Raw genomic sequence first — 12,426 nt, forward strand, 5'->3', positions numbered from 1 at the left:
TGCTTGGATTTAAGATGTGTGCCACCATGCCTGCCTTTTTGTTCGCTTGTTTCATTTAGTGAAGATAATTTAATATCAGAAGGAATGATGCAGTTCTAAAATTTTCATTCATTTATTTGAGACAAAGTATCATCATGTTGCCCAGGCTGTGTTTATTCAGTCCTCTTGACTCAGCCCTCTGGGTAATCTTGCCCTATCTGCCCAGCCTATAGGTTTAAAAAAATTCACATATATTGTTGTTGTTGTTGTTGTGTATATGTGTGTGTGCGTGTGTGTATGCATGTGTGTGAGTGTGTGTGTGGTGTGTGCATGCATGCACTCAAGCCAGCGTGCCTGTGGAGGTCAGAGGACAACTTGCAGGGAACCAGTTCTCTCCTTCCATCACGTGGCTACAGAACTCACATGGTCAGCCTTAACAGCAAGTCTATTTACTTACTGAGCCACATCATTGCCCTCCCCACCCCCAGTGGACAATTTAAAAAATACTAACCTGGGTCAGGTCTTCTGGCACTTTCCTATCATCCCAATAGTTGGGAGGTAGAGGAAGGATGATCCAAGTTCAGGGCTGGCCTGGCCACGTGAGACCTCTCGCAAACAGGCAAACACCAGCAAACACTCAGTCAAAGTCATCTTTCTGTTTTGATGCTAACGGGCCCACTGTTTGTTATTGGAGGGAACATTTCTCCTGGTGAGTCTCTCCGTCGCATTCACTGGCTTCACCTCTGTGCATTCTCTTGGCAACAGGTCCTAGGAGCTCCGACAGGGCCACCTCCAGTCCTGAGAGAGAGACCTGCTGTGTGCCGGCCCGTGTGCACCACTTCTTGGACTTACTCCAAGCTCTGCCTTTGTGGGCATGGAGGGCAAGGAGGACACTGCCAGCCCCAGCCTGCCTCAACCTGCTGGTGACCTCCCCAGTCACTGGAAGCCCAGTGACTCAGCATGACTTAACAACCTAGCTTCCCATGGGAGCCAAGGTAATTTGCCACATACCCAGTACAGGATAGAAGTTGACACTGTTTGGAAGAACAATTCTCATTTAATCATGAGAGAAAGAAAGCAATCCAGCTGTCTTCCCACTCCAGGGATAGGTTCTAGGACAGAGATACTGGGAGGTCCAGTCTGGGGCTTGCTGCTGCGGGCTTTTCTTTCTTTGCCAGAAGAGGTAGGTTTTATTCCAAACTCTAAGCTGATGTGATGTGTTGACCTTCTTTTCTCTCTAAGCTGTGTGGATGGATGACCACTTGACTAGGTTGTATAAACACTGGCACTTGGCTCGCTCTGAAGTTGGAGTTTTTATGCTGTGACTCTCAAGGTGATTGGGGCAAGGACCTTCTTGATGCCCTCTTCTTGAAAGCTGACTGGTTGGGACAGTCCCCTTCGGTTTTCAGGTCCTTCTGCTCAGCCTGTTTGAGCTGGCCTCCTGTCTCCCAGGGATCTTGCTATTTGGAGCTCATGTGACCACCCAAGTCCATTTGCTGGATTCCTTCCTTCCAAACCTGGGAGTTTTCTTCAGTGGGACTGGCTTGTTACGTTTTAAGAAGAATCTGCTGCTTAGGTCAGTCAAGGGGAAGGAGAGATTGGAAGGGTTTCCTTGTTATTTTGTTTTTTGTTTATTTGTGATGCTAGGGACTGATGAACTAAGGGCCTTGCACATGGTAGGCAAGCACTCTCTACCCCTAAGTGACAGACACCCTTAGCTTTTTATATTCCACTTTGAACTGTTCTGGAGCCTGTGTTTAATGTTTTAAGGGCAGGGAGTCAAGAGTGAGCAATCTAGATTTGGAGATGTGCTTGTTTGAGGATTCTAACTTTGGAATCAGAGTTTGACACCAAGGCAGGTGGCTTCATTTTGTCTTGCCCCAGCTTTAGATTTTCTAGAGTGTCTGGCATGGAGTTTATGGGGGAATGAAAGATGAAAATGCACTTGGGAAACTCTCCCTCTACTGTATTACCCACTGGTTCCATGGTTTATTGTTTTTAAAATAAGATACATAGTGCTGCAAATCAGCACACATGGTGCACTGTGTTGTGGGTTATTTATACACTGTGTGAAGCTGTATTGCTGTGATTGGTGTAATAAAAAGATGAATGGCCAATAGCTAGACAAAAAAGAATAGGTGGGACTTCCAGGCAGAGAGAGAACTCTGGGAGGAAGAAAGGTGGAGTTGCCAGCCAGATGTGGAGGAAGGAAGATGGGCAGTACAGAGATGAGGTAATAAACCAAGGACCAGAACATGGATGTAGCTGGAGAGTTTTCTCTCAGGGTCCTGCCAAGCCCTGGTAGTCTGACAGCCCACTTATAAAATAAACACACAGATGCTTATATTATTTACAAACTGTATAGCCTAATGGCTCAGGCTTCTAGCTATCTAGTTCTTACATCTTAAATTAATCCATTTCTATAAATCTATACCTTGCCACATGGCTCATGGCTTACCAGCATCTTCACATGCTGCTTGTCATGGTGATGGCTGGCAGAGTCTCCCTCTGCCTTCCTGTTCTCTCAATTCTCCTCTCTGTTAGTCCCGCCTATACTTCCTGCCTGGCCACTGCCTGGCAGTGTTTTATTTATTGACCAATCAGAGCAACACATTTGACATACAGACCATCCCACAGCACATAGATTAAAAAATATGGGTTAATTTAAGTTAGAAGAACTAGTTAAGGACAAGCCTAAGCTAAGGCCAAGTTTTAATAATTCAAAGTAAGTCTCCATGTCAGTCATTATCTGTGAGCTGGCAGTCCTGATAAGTATGGTTACAGCACTGAGCATGTCTGTGTGTTACAACATGGTCATGCATGGAAACCCAAGTCTAAGAAACTGAAGGACATGGTGGAATCCATGTGGAAGCAGTAGACGTCAGAGTCAGGTCCATGTACCAGGTCCCACTAGATGACCTACAGCATCAATAAGAAATTAGCCACTGTGGTGTCTTTGCTGTTTTTCAGCACCAGGCATCCTAGCCAGGTCCTTGTGTATGTTAGGCAAGCGATCTGCCACTGAGCTATGCCCTAACCCAGAAAGACCATTTAAACCCACACAGTCACAGTTTCTTTTAATTTAGGTTTTTGTTTTTTTTTTTTTGCCTGGCTTTGAGACTAAAGACATTCCCGTCATCCCTGATCCTGACTTTACAACCTGTTCCCTGGAGCCATCACTTCTGTTCTGACAGATGTCAGCCCTGTCAGTTTCTATGGTTGATGGTGGACACCCAAGACTCTTGGCTCTGTCATGTGCACAATGTCCAGACTTGCTTGCTTCTCCCTGATTCTTCTTCTCTGTGTCCATATGCTGTTGTTTTCTAAGGAACTGTGGTAATTGGAATAAGAATGGCCCCCATAGGCTCATACATTTGAATGCTTAGTCCTCAGGGAGTGGCACTATTTGAGAAGGATTAAAAGGATTAAGAGGCGTGGCCTGGTTGGAGGAAGTGTGTCAATAGGGGTGGTCTTTGAGGTTTTAAAAGCCAGTGCCAAGCCCAGAGTCTCTCTTTCTCGCTGGCTAAGGATCAGGATCAGGATGTAGCTCTCAGCCGCTGCTCTAGTGTCTGTATGCATGCCTGCAATGCTCCCTGCCGTGATGACAATGGACCAAACCTCTGAAACTGAAAGCCAGCTCCCAATTAAATGCTTTCTTCTTAGAATAGTTTTCTTGGTTATGGTGTCTCTTCACAGCAACAGGACATTAAGACAGGAACGTACAATGAGTGTCTATGAAGACCCATCTATTCTTGCCCCTTGATCACCCTCTAAGCTCTACCTCACTGCATGGTTGACCCTCCCTCAGCTTTCAGGCCTCATCGGCCAGTTCCTCTGACCACCCCTCTGGTCCTCTGTAATGGATCTGCTCCCTGCCTCCTTCTGCAGAGCCAGCCTGGGTGGTGCTGGCTGCTGTTGAGAGCATCCTTTGAGCTCCTTCTACAGGGGGACTTGTGGCCCAGGTCAGTGGGCTTCTGTCACGCGTGTGGCCAAGGACCAGTTTTCTGTTCTCTTCTGGATGCAAGGGGACAGCGGTTCTCGGTGGCCTAGAACGTCAGCATCATCCAAGGGCTCCTCAGAAATGCCCATTCTCAGGCCCAGTCTGGCTGCTGAGTCACTGCCACTGGGATGGTCTAATGAGACCCGGTGACACCACCTGGCAGCTGCTGGGCCCTGTGGGGACAGGAATGGGAAAAAAAAAACAAAACAAAAACAAAACCCCAAAACAAAGCGTGTCTTTCTGCTCTGCTGACAGCTTCCTGCTTTACCTTCGCCCTGTGTTCTGGGTATGACCTTGTGTCCCAAGGCACACTCAGAGGAGAAAAAGGTGGTTAGTATAGCGTCAAGTCATGTCAGCAAACCTACCGAGGACAAGGCTTCGTCCAGCCTGCAGGGGAGGGAGCCTTGAGCCTCAGGCCTGGAGTCGGTACCAGGTGGGATTAGGAGGTACCAGGGGACCCTACTGGCACTAGCCATGGGCAGGTAGAAGTCCAGAACCCAAGTGGAGAAGTACCTCACAGTTTGGACGTGGCACTTGTTTTTATCAGACCAGACTGTTTAATTTGTCATGTTCAGAAACATAAAATATTGCCAAAAAAAGAACCCTAAGGTCATTTTGTGTTCCTCCTAAAATCAGTTGAGAAACAATGTTCTGGAGTGATGAAAGGTTAGATTGAGGTCACACACTGCTGGTGATGGTGGCGCTCTGCCTGGGGGTGGTGCCAGGCTCGGAGAATGTGGTTGCTGGTTGGCTGTCTCTGCCCTTCTCCTGTTCCTCAGACATTCTGATTCCCAGGGGAGGTGCCTACCCCTGGGAGAAATGGAGGGAGAGAAGGACTCCCCCAATACAGATGTGACATTCCAGGTGACGGTATAAGAGTCACAGGAACTAAGTGATTCTCCAAAGCAGGACATTAGTGAAGGTAAGGAACACCATGGGGTCTGAAGAGGTGGCTCAGTGGTTAGGAGCACTGGCTGCTCTTCCAGAGGACCGACCGACTTTCAGTTCCCAGCATCCACATGTCTGCTCACAAACATCTGTAATTCTAGTTCCAGGGGATCTGGTTCCCTTTTTCTGGCTTCCTTGGGCACTGAGCAGACATGTGATATACATACATGCAAGCAAATGAAGAACTCATACACATAAAATAAAAATAGTGACTAGAGAGAGAGCGTTCAGTGGTTAAGAGCATGGGTTGCTCTTGCAGAGAACCCGGGCTTGATTCCCAGCACCCACATGGTAGCTTGCAACCATATGTAACTCCAGTTCCAGGATATCCAATGCCCTCTTCTGGCCTCGTTGGGCACCAAGCATGCATGCACATGGTACATGACATGTTTCTGAGGTTTGGGATCTACCTGAGGCCAGGTGCTTGCTCTTTTCTTGGTCTGTGGTTATTAGAACGTGAATGGCCCCACAGGCTCATGTGTTTGAATGCTTGGTCCCTGGTTAGTAGAACTGTTTGGGAAGGATTAGGAGGTGTGGCCTTGTTGGAGGAGGCACCTCACGAGGGGCAGACTTTGAGGTTTCAAAACACCAACTTGCTCCCAGGTTCCCAGTTGCCCTTTTCTCTGCCTTCTGCTTGTTGATCAAGATAAGAACTCTCAGCAACTGTTCCAGCACCATGCCCACCTGCCCGCTGCCATCTTTCCTGCCATAACAGTCTTGGACTCACCCCTTAGAACAGTTCTCCATAGACCCAGGCTGCTACCCCTCTGGCCTGGAAGTTTTTTCTCACTTTATAGGCCATAGTCATTAACTCATGGCAGTTGCCCTGCCTTAGTCCATGGAGTGCTCAGAATACAGACATGCACCGCCCTGCTGAGCTACGCCCAGAGTCCTCTGTGGTCCAGCCCTGTGGTTAGGGCGGGGCCAGTTTCTCCTCTGTGCCTAGGTGACCCTGGGCTGTGAGGATTTCCAGAAAGGTATCAGGAATGTTCCCGGTGAGTATCTGGTACTCATCTGCTGGTTATTTCTGTTTTCCTTCTACACACACTAAACTCCTCGGGGTATCTGCCCATGGTGTCTCTCATTCACTATCAGTACCCAGCATCTAGCACCGGAAACCAGTGCAGAGAAATTCTAAGTGATTTTCTGAGCAGACACGGAATCGGTCTGTAGGGAAGACACAAAGGACCTGCGTGTAGATGCCTCTTTCTCTGGAGCGAGTGGTGTCACGTGTTGGTTTTATTTGACATTTTTCTACCTCAGGAGCGCCAGGGCCTGAGGAGGCCCAAGTTTTGCTGTCAGGTCTGCTGGTGAACCATGACTTTGGACAGGAAGGTGGGCCTGCGTCAGGAGAGGCACACAGCCATCAGATTGGATCTGTGGCAGAGCCTGGAGGAGCCCCGAGAAATGAGCAGATGTGGAAGCTTGGGTCTCGCTGCCTCGGCTGGCTGACTTCAGCAGACCGAGGGATGGAGCCTTCAGCCTTGCATTCCAGCTCCCCCCTCCCTTATCTCCCGAGGCCTGGCCAGGGCAGGAGGGCAGGGTGTGGGCTCTGGACCTGCTGGAGCTGGAGAGCTGCTCAGCGGAGCTTTTACTGTTGTGTTGCCGAAAGGCAAGCACCGTGAGAAGCGCTTCGTCTTCAAGAGAAGGGGGTACATGGCCTTTCACAGCTTTTTTCTTTTTCTTTGGTGTGTGTGTGTGTGTGTGTGTGTGTGTGTGTGTGTGTGTGTGTGTGTGTATGTGTGTATGTGTATGTATGTATGTATGTATGTATGTATGTATGTATGTGTATGTGATAGGTAGAAGCCAGAGGACAATCTTGGGTCTCACTTCTCATTTCCACCTTGTTTGAGACAGTCTTTCTCATTCACGGTTGCCTAAACCAGGCTAACTGGTCCTTCCAACTTCTTGGTGGGTGGTGGGGGGTTCCTCCCATCTCCACCTCCTCTTTCCCGTTAGGGACATGCTTCAACTACACACATGTGTTTAGGATACAAGCTCTGGTCTTCAGTCTGCTATAGCCAGTGTTTTCTCCACTGAGCTGGTCACCAGCCCCATCTTTTTTTTTTTTTTCTTTTTGGTTTTTCGAGACAGGGTTTCTCTGTGTAGCTCTGGCTGTCCTGGAAATTGCTCTGTAGCCCAAGGTAGCCTTGAACTCACAGAGCTCTGCCTGCATCTGCCCAGTCCTGGGATTAAAGGCGTGTGCTGCCGCCGCCGCCGCCGCCGCCGCTGCCGCCGCCGCCACCGCCGCCGCCGCCGCTGCCCAGCAAACCAGCCCCATCCTATTGCCTTGGTTTTACTGACATTTCTTGAGATGCCCTTTCCCAGAGAACACTGTATGATGATCGGAAGTTCCCAGCCTCTGGTTAACAAGGCAGGTCTGAAAGTGGAGACCTGGCCCTAGTGGGAGGTACTAACTGCAAGATCCAACAGTGTAGACATCTCCCAGGGTAGCTCCTCTCTCTACCTGTAAGCAGCCACACCACAAAGCCTGCCGGCCCTCTTGGCTTTGGAGGGAGATGTGACCCCTCCAGCCCTTGCCTTCTCCAGGCTACAGTCTCTTCTTTCCACTGAGCTACCGATTCCTTTGAAGGAACTGAGGAAACAGAGGTTGTTTCACCGAGGAAAGGGTCAGAGTGTGAGATGGACGTCACATCACTGTTAAGTCTTATGGGGTTTTGGGGGGGGGGCTTAGCCTCTACATGTCCCCTTGACGTAGGCTGCTCAGTGCTTCTTAAATTTGGGAATGAGGCACTGGGCAGTGGTGGCTCACACCTTTAATCCCAGCACTTGGGAGGCAGAGGCAGGGGGATCTCTGTGAGTTCAAGGCCAGGGCATTATTTATGGAGAATATCAAGTCTCTCTGTGTTCTGTGCAAGCTAGTTACTTTGGTCAAGACCAGACTGCAGAGGACCAGGAGGTGTCTGGGTAGACAGCGAATCCTGGCATCTGTGTGCAATATCAGAGGGGATGGCAATACCTTCGGCTTTGTTTACTTTTGGTTGAAGGGAGAGAAAGCAGGAGCTGGATCAGGCGGATATCAGTGGTACTTGATGGCTCGGGCCCCTGAGCCTAGAGGACAGGCCATAGGGATGGGTTAATGTCACTGCTTGAAGAGGTCTTTGTGAGCAGGAGCGATGGCCCCGCCTCTAAGAGCCTGTACTTCTCTTGGGGAGAATGGAGCTTGGTTCCAGCACCTGTGTCCAGGAATGGCCGTCTGTGACTGCAGCTCCAGGGGACCCAGCGTTCTCTTCTGACTGCCACTGATAATGCACATACCGCACCACAGACACACACACACACACACACACACACACACACACACACACACATACACACACACAGATACACACAGACATACACATACAGACACACAGACACACTCACACACACACACAGACAGATACACACATAGACATACACACCCCACACAGACACCCACACACAGACACACAGAGACATACACATACACAGACACACACACAAACTCACAGACATACACATACACAGACAGATACACACAGACACACACACACTCACACACACACACAGACATACACATACACAGACACACACACAAACACACACACACAGACACACACACACACACACACACACACATAGACACACCCACACACCCACACACACCCCACACAGGCACACATACACAGACACACCCCCACCCCCACCACAGACACATGCACACACACAGATACACATACACAGACACACCCATACCCCCCCACATAGACACACCCACACACACCCCACACAGACACATATACACATAGACACACCCACACACAGACACACTCACACCCACACACAGACAGCCCCCCCAGACACACATACACAGACATACATACACAGACACACATACACAGACACACATACACACAGACATATACACACACAGATACACACAAACATGCACAGACACACATACACACAGACATACACACACAGACACACACAAACATGCACAGACACACAGACATGCACAGACACATACATAGACACACACACCTCTCTCTTTCTCTCTTATACACACACACACAGTCTCTCTCTTACACACCCACATACACAGTCTTTCTCTTTCTCTCTCACATACACATAGCCTCTCTCTCTCACACACATACCCTTCCACATAATTAATAATAAAATACATCTTTAAAACAGACAAGAGGCTTGGCAATAAACAGCCGAGCGTGTACCACGGGATAGACGCACACATCCACTCATTCCCGTCATTCATTGATATGATTTGAACATCAGATCTGTGGCAGCTGCCCAGACGGCAGCTTAGGAACCTTGTTTTATCAGTGAGGCAGATGACACAAAAATACATCGTAATACAGGGGGGTGGATTTCAAGAGACAGGGGGCCAGAGCAGGGTGTCAGCCCAGCTTGGGAAGCATGAGACCAGGAACTAAGACTTCGGGGTCTCAGGAGCTGGTGTCGGGACAGTTACGGTCATGGTGGTTGAGTGTGTCGGGGACCATGCTGGTGCGTCCCCATGCATTCCTTCCTCACGACGGCCTTTGGAGGCTGGCACTGTTGACTATCTGAGTGTCAAGTGCTAGTTCAAGTGGGCAGGGAGGTCGAGGGTGTGCATTTGAAGCTGTGGCAAGCCTCGCCCTCCTGGTCTAACTGTTCCTGTAGACATTAAGGTAGGGGCTTCAGACCAGGCCACGTCCTGAGGGGTTGGAGCTGTGCTCCCCTGCCCCCTGGGAGGGGTGTTTCCCGTGGGTCTTCAGTGGCTGATTTGGGACAGGTTAGTGACAACGTCAGATTCGCTGTGGCTCCCTATTTGGAGGGCTCCCTATAGCCTCTGGATGGAGCACCTCGGGGGTGAAGAAAGGCCATGGTGAGGGACCCCAGCATCACAGTATGTGGGAGATAGGAGAGGGTCAGGTCAGGTCAGAGCTCCAACCTGTGTTTCAGGGGAGACACCGGGGTTCCACGTGGACTTCGGGAAGGGGGCAAACTGGTCGCTGTCCATTGTTACTTTGTGACCCCAAGTGAGCTGGCTCTCTACTGTACCATGGAAACAGTGACCGTTTGCCTCACCCTTCTGTGGTTTTGTCTGAGTCTTTGACTGTAGCCCACCGGGCTACGGTCGGGTCCGTTTCAGGGTCAGGGAAGGGAGAAACCCTTCCGCCCGAGCCTTTCTCCTCCATTCTGCTTTGGCGGGCATCTGTGAGCTTTGAATGGATGTCCCGGGGTTCCTGGCTTGCTTGGGTGAGTGACTGACTCTGAAAGCAAATCAACCCGTCTGTGTGGCCAGCCACAGTGGCTGCCGCAGGGTCCCCAGATAACACAGCAAATGACAGACCGGGGGCCTCTCTCACCTCGCAGAAATTCTTCCTCTTTAAAGTGGCTTCTTCTTTTTTTTTATGTTGTGGGATTGCCTGAGGCCTGCCAGACGGAGCTAGCTCACGTTTACAGAGCTTTGCAAATTGCTAAGAACATGTGGAAAGTCATGTTGGAGATTAGCGGATGTTGGAAGCCTTCCCTCCACCCTGAGCATAAGTTTGCAGCTTCTTTGATAAGACTGAAGAAACTTTATTTAAAATGGCTGAGAAGGCACCTTGATGCTGACCCAGGCCCCTGTTGGCAGTTCAGTAAGGAGAACTGTGGATAGAACCTAGAGCGGCCCTGCTGCTGGCACTGGCCCAGTGACTGGCTACTCAGACCGTGCCTTTAATTAAATCCCTGGAGTATCCAAGTCACCGCCTCTCTTTCCTTGGAAATCCTCAGTAATGCCACTAATGACCAGATTGCTCTGCACACACCTTCCTTTCACGGCCCGGGTTACCCAGGCCAGTACTGTCCAGCTTCCCTAGAGCCTGACCCCTTCGCAATTGGCGCCTCCAGCCGCACGGCAACTTCCTGCAGGATGCACAGGCATCCGCTCAGTCCAGGCTGGTGCTCAGTCAGTGGCTCAGTCCAGGCTGGTGCTCAGTCAGTGGCCCAGGCTTTGGGCAGGGCCCGAGGTCACAGAGGAAACGGGGGTCACTGAGCAGGATTCCATGCAAGAGCGTTTCCAGCTCCCGAGTCGAAAGGTTCAGCTGAGGTGTTTTCATTTTGTGGGAGGTGAGGGGGACAGAGCCGTGGAGGGACACAGACAGGAACGAGGGAGCTGTGGATGCTGGGGCAGGAATACCGTCTTTCATCTCTCCCAGAAACAAAATCAAGGAGATTACCATTCGCAAAGCAGCAAAGGGGTTAAAAAGCAAATATCTCAAAACTCACACCGTGAAACGGCCAAAGGCTGCATTTTTCGGGGGGAAAGTAAACCAGAAAGCAAAAATCTAGGAACATTGTTTAAAAACTTTAAAAACTGTGTATAGAGGGTTGGAGAGATGGCTCCGTGGTTAGGAGCCCTGGCTGACCTTCCAGAGGACTGGTCCAATTCCCAGCACCCACTGGGTAGCTCATGACCATCTCTAAGTTCTAAGGGATCCAGTGCCCTCTTCTGACTTCCGTGGGCACTGTGGGAATGTGGTGCACAGACGTGCAGGTAGCCAAAACACCCATACACAGAACGGTGAAGAGTATCGTTCAGCGTGGATTGGTTTCGATTTCTTACCATATTTCATTAGAACGTGATTTATCCTAATCACTTGGGCGCCACTGTAGAGTCTGCATTCAAGGCTTTGGCGCTCTCAAAGCTCACTCCACTCCTGCATGCAGCTGCCAGTGCCAACGTTAGAAAGGGCAGACTCCTTCGAAAAGTGCTCTCAGTGGCTCAGCCGGAGGCCTGCATGGCTTTGGTGGCTGTCTCCTGGCTTCACCCCCTCTCACTCTCTGCATGGAAAATCTCCCCCCTCAAGGGCCCACTCAAATGCTCCCCCTCACTGAAAAGCCTTTCTGACAATTCCTCCCCGGGGCACCCCCCATCTTTCTGCCCACTGCGCTCACTTTGACCCCGGCCCTGACCCCTGGCCTGGTACAGTCCTCACTTCAAACTCTTCAAAGTTGGCTGCTGTACTTCGCCTAGTTCTCTTAGAATATGGTCCGAAGTCATCCGTGTCGTGAGTGGAGTTAATAGTCTGGGGTGGAGTTGAGTATTAGAGCATTTGCCTAGCGTGTGTGAAACTCTGCATCGGATCCCCAGCACCGCAAACAGAACAAATACAAAAAAAAAAAAAAAAAAAGGAAAAAAAACAAACAAAACAAACAACAAACAAACAAAAAAAAAAACAGCCAAACCAAACAAAACCCAGAAAATTGGAATTGATTTTGACGGTATTCATGATTGTGAGTCTAGAAAAAGTCCCTGGCTGCAGGTGTGGCATGCCCATGTCATGTGTGTCCTGGGGACTTCCATAGGTCCTTCTGCGGTTCTGAGGATTACGGGTCGGGTCTCTGTTGGCCTTGCGGGCCAGGGAAGAGTGTAAAGGTGACTGCTCCAACAGGAAGTTTGGGAGACTGAGGAAGGGCAAGGCAGAGGAGCAGGGGCTGTAGGGGAGGGGGGGAGAGAGGGCTCGGGGCAG

General features: G+C 50.1%; 1 long non-coding RNA gene across 2 annotated transcripts in view; it reads left to right on the forward strand.

Annotated features, from left to right (window-relative positions):
• The first annotated feature begins 310 nt into the window (after positions 1–310).
• The window catches only part of LOC143270316 (uncharacterized), a 40,680-nt gene continuing 28,564 nt past the window's right edge, over positions 311–12,426 (forward strand). The window contains exon 1 of one of the 2 annotated variants that reach the window (XR_013047457.1): positions 311–688. This is a non-coding gene — a long non-coding RNA (uncharacterized LOC143270316). Of the gene's footprint in view, positions 689–733; positions 1,163–12,426 lie in introns of those variants that run through there. The other variant, XR_013047456.1, reaches the window with a different exon arrangement.

This window comes from Peromyscus maniculatus, chromosome 22 (assembly GCF_049852395.1).
Source record: "Peromyscus maniculatus bairdii isolate BWxNUB_F1_BW_parent chromosome 22, HU_Pman_BW_mat_3.1, whole genome shotgun sequence".
NCBI classification, from domain to species: Eukaryota; Metazoa; Chordata; class Mammalia; order Rodentia; family Cricetidae; genus Peromyscus; species Peromyscus maniculatus.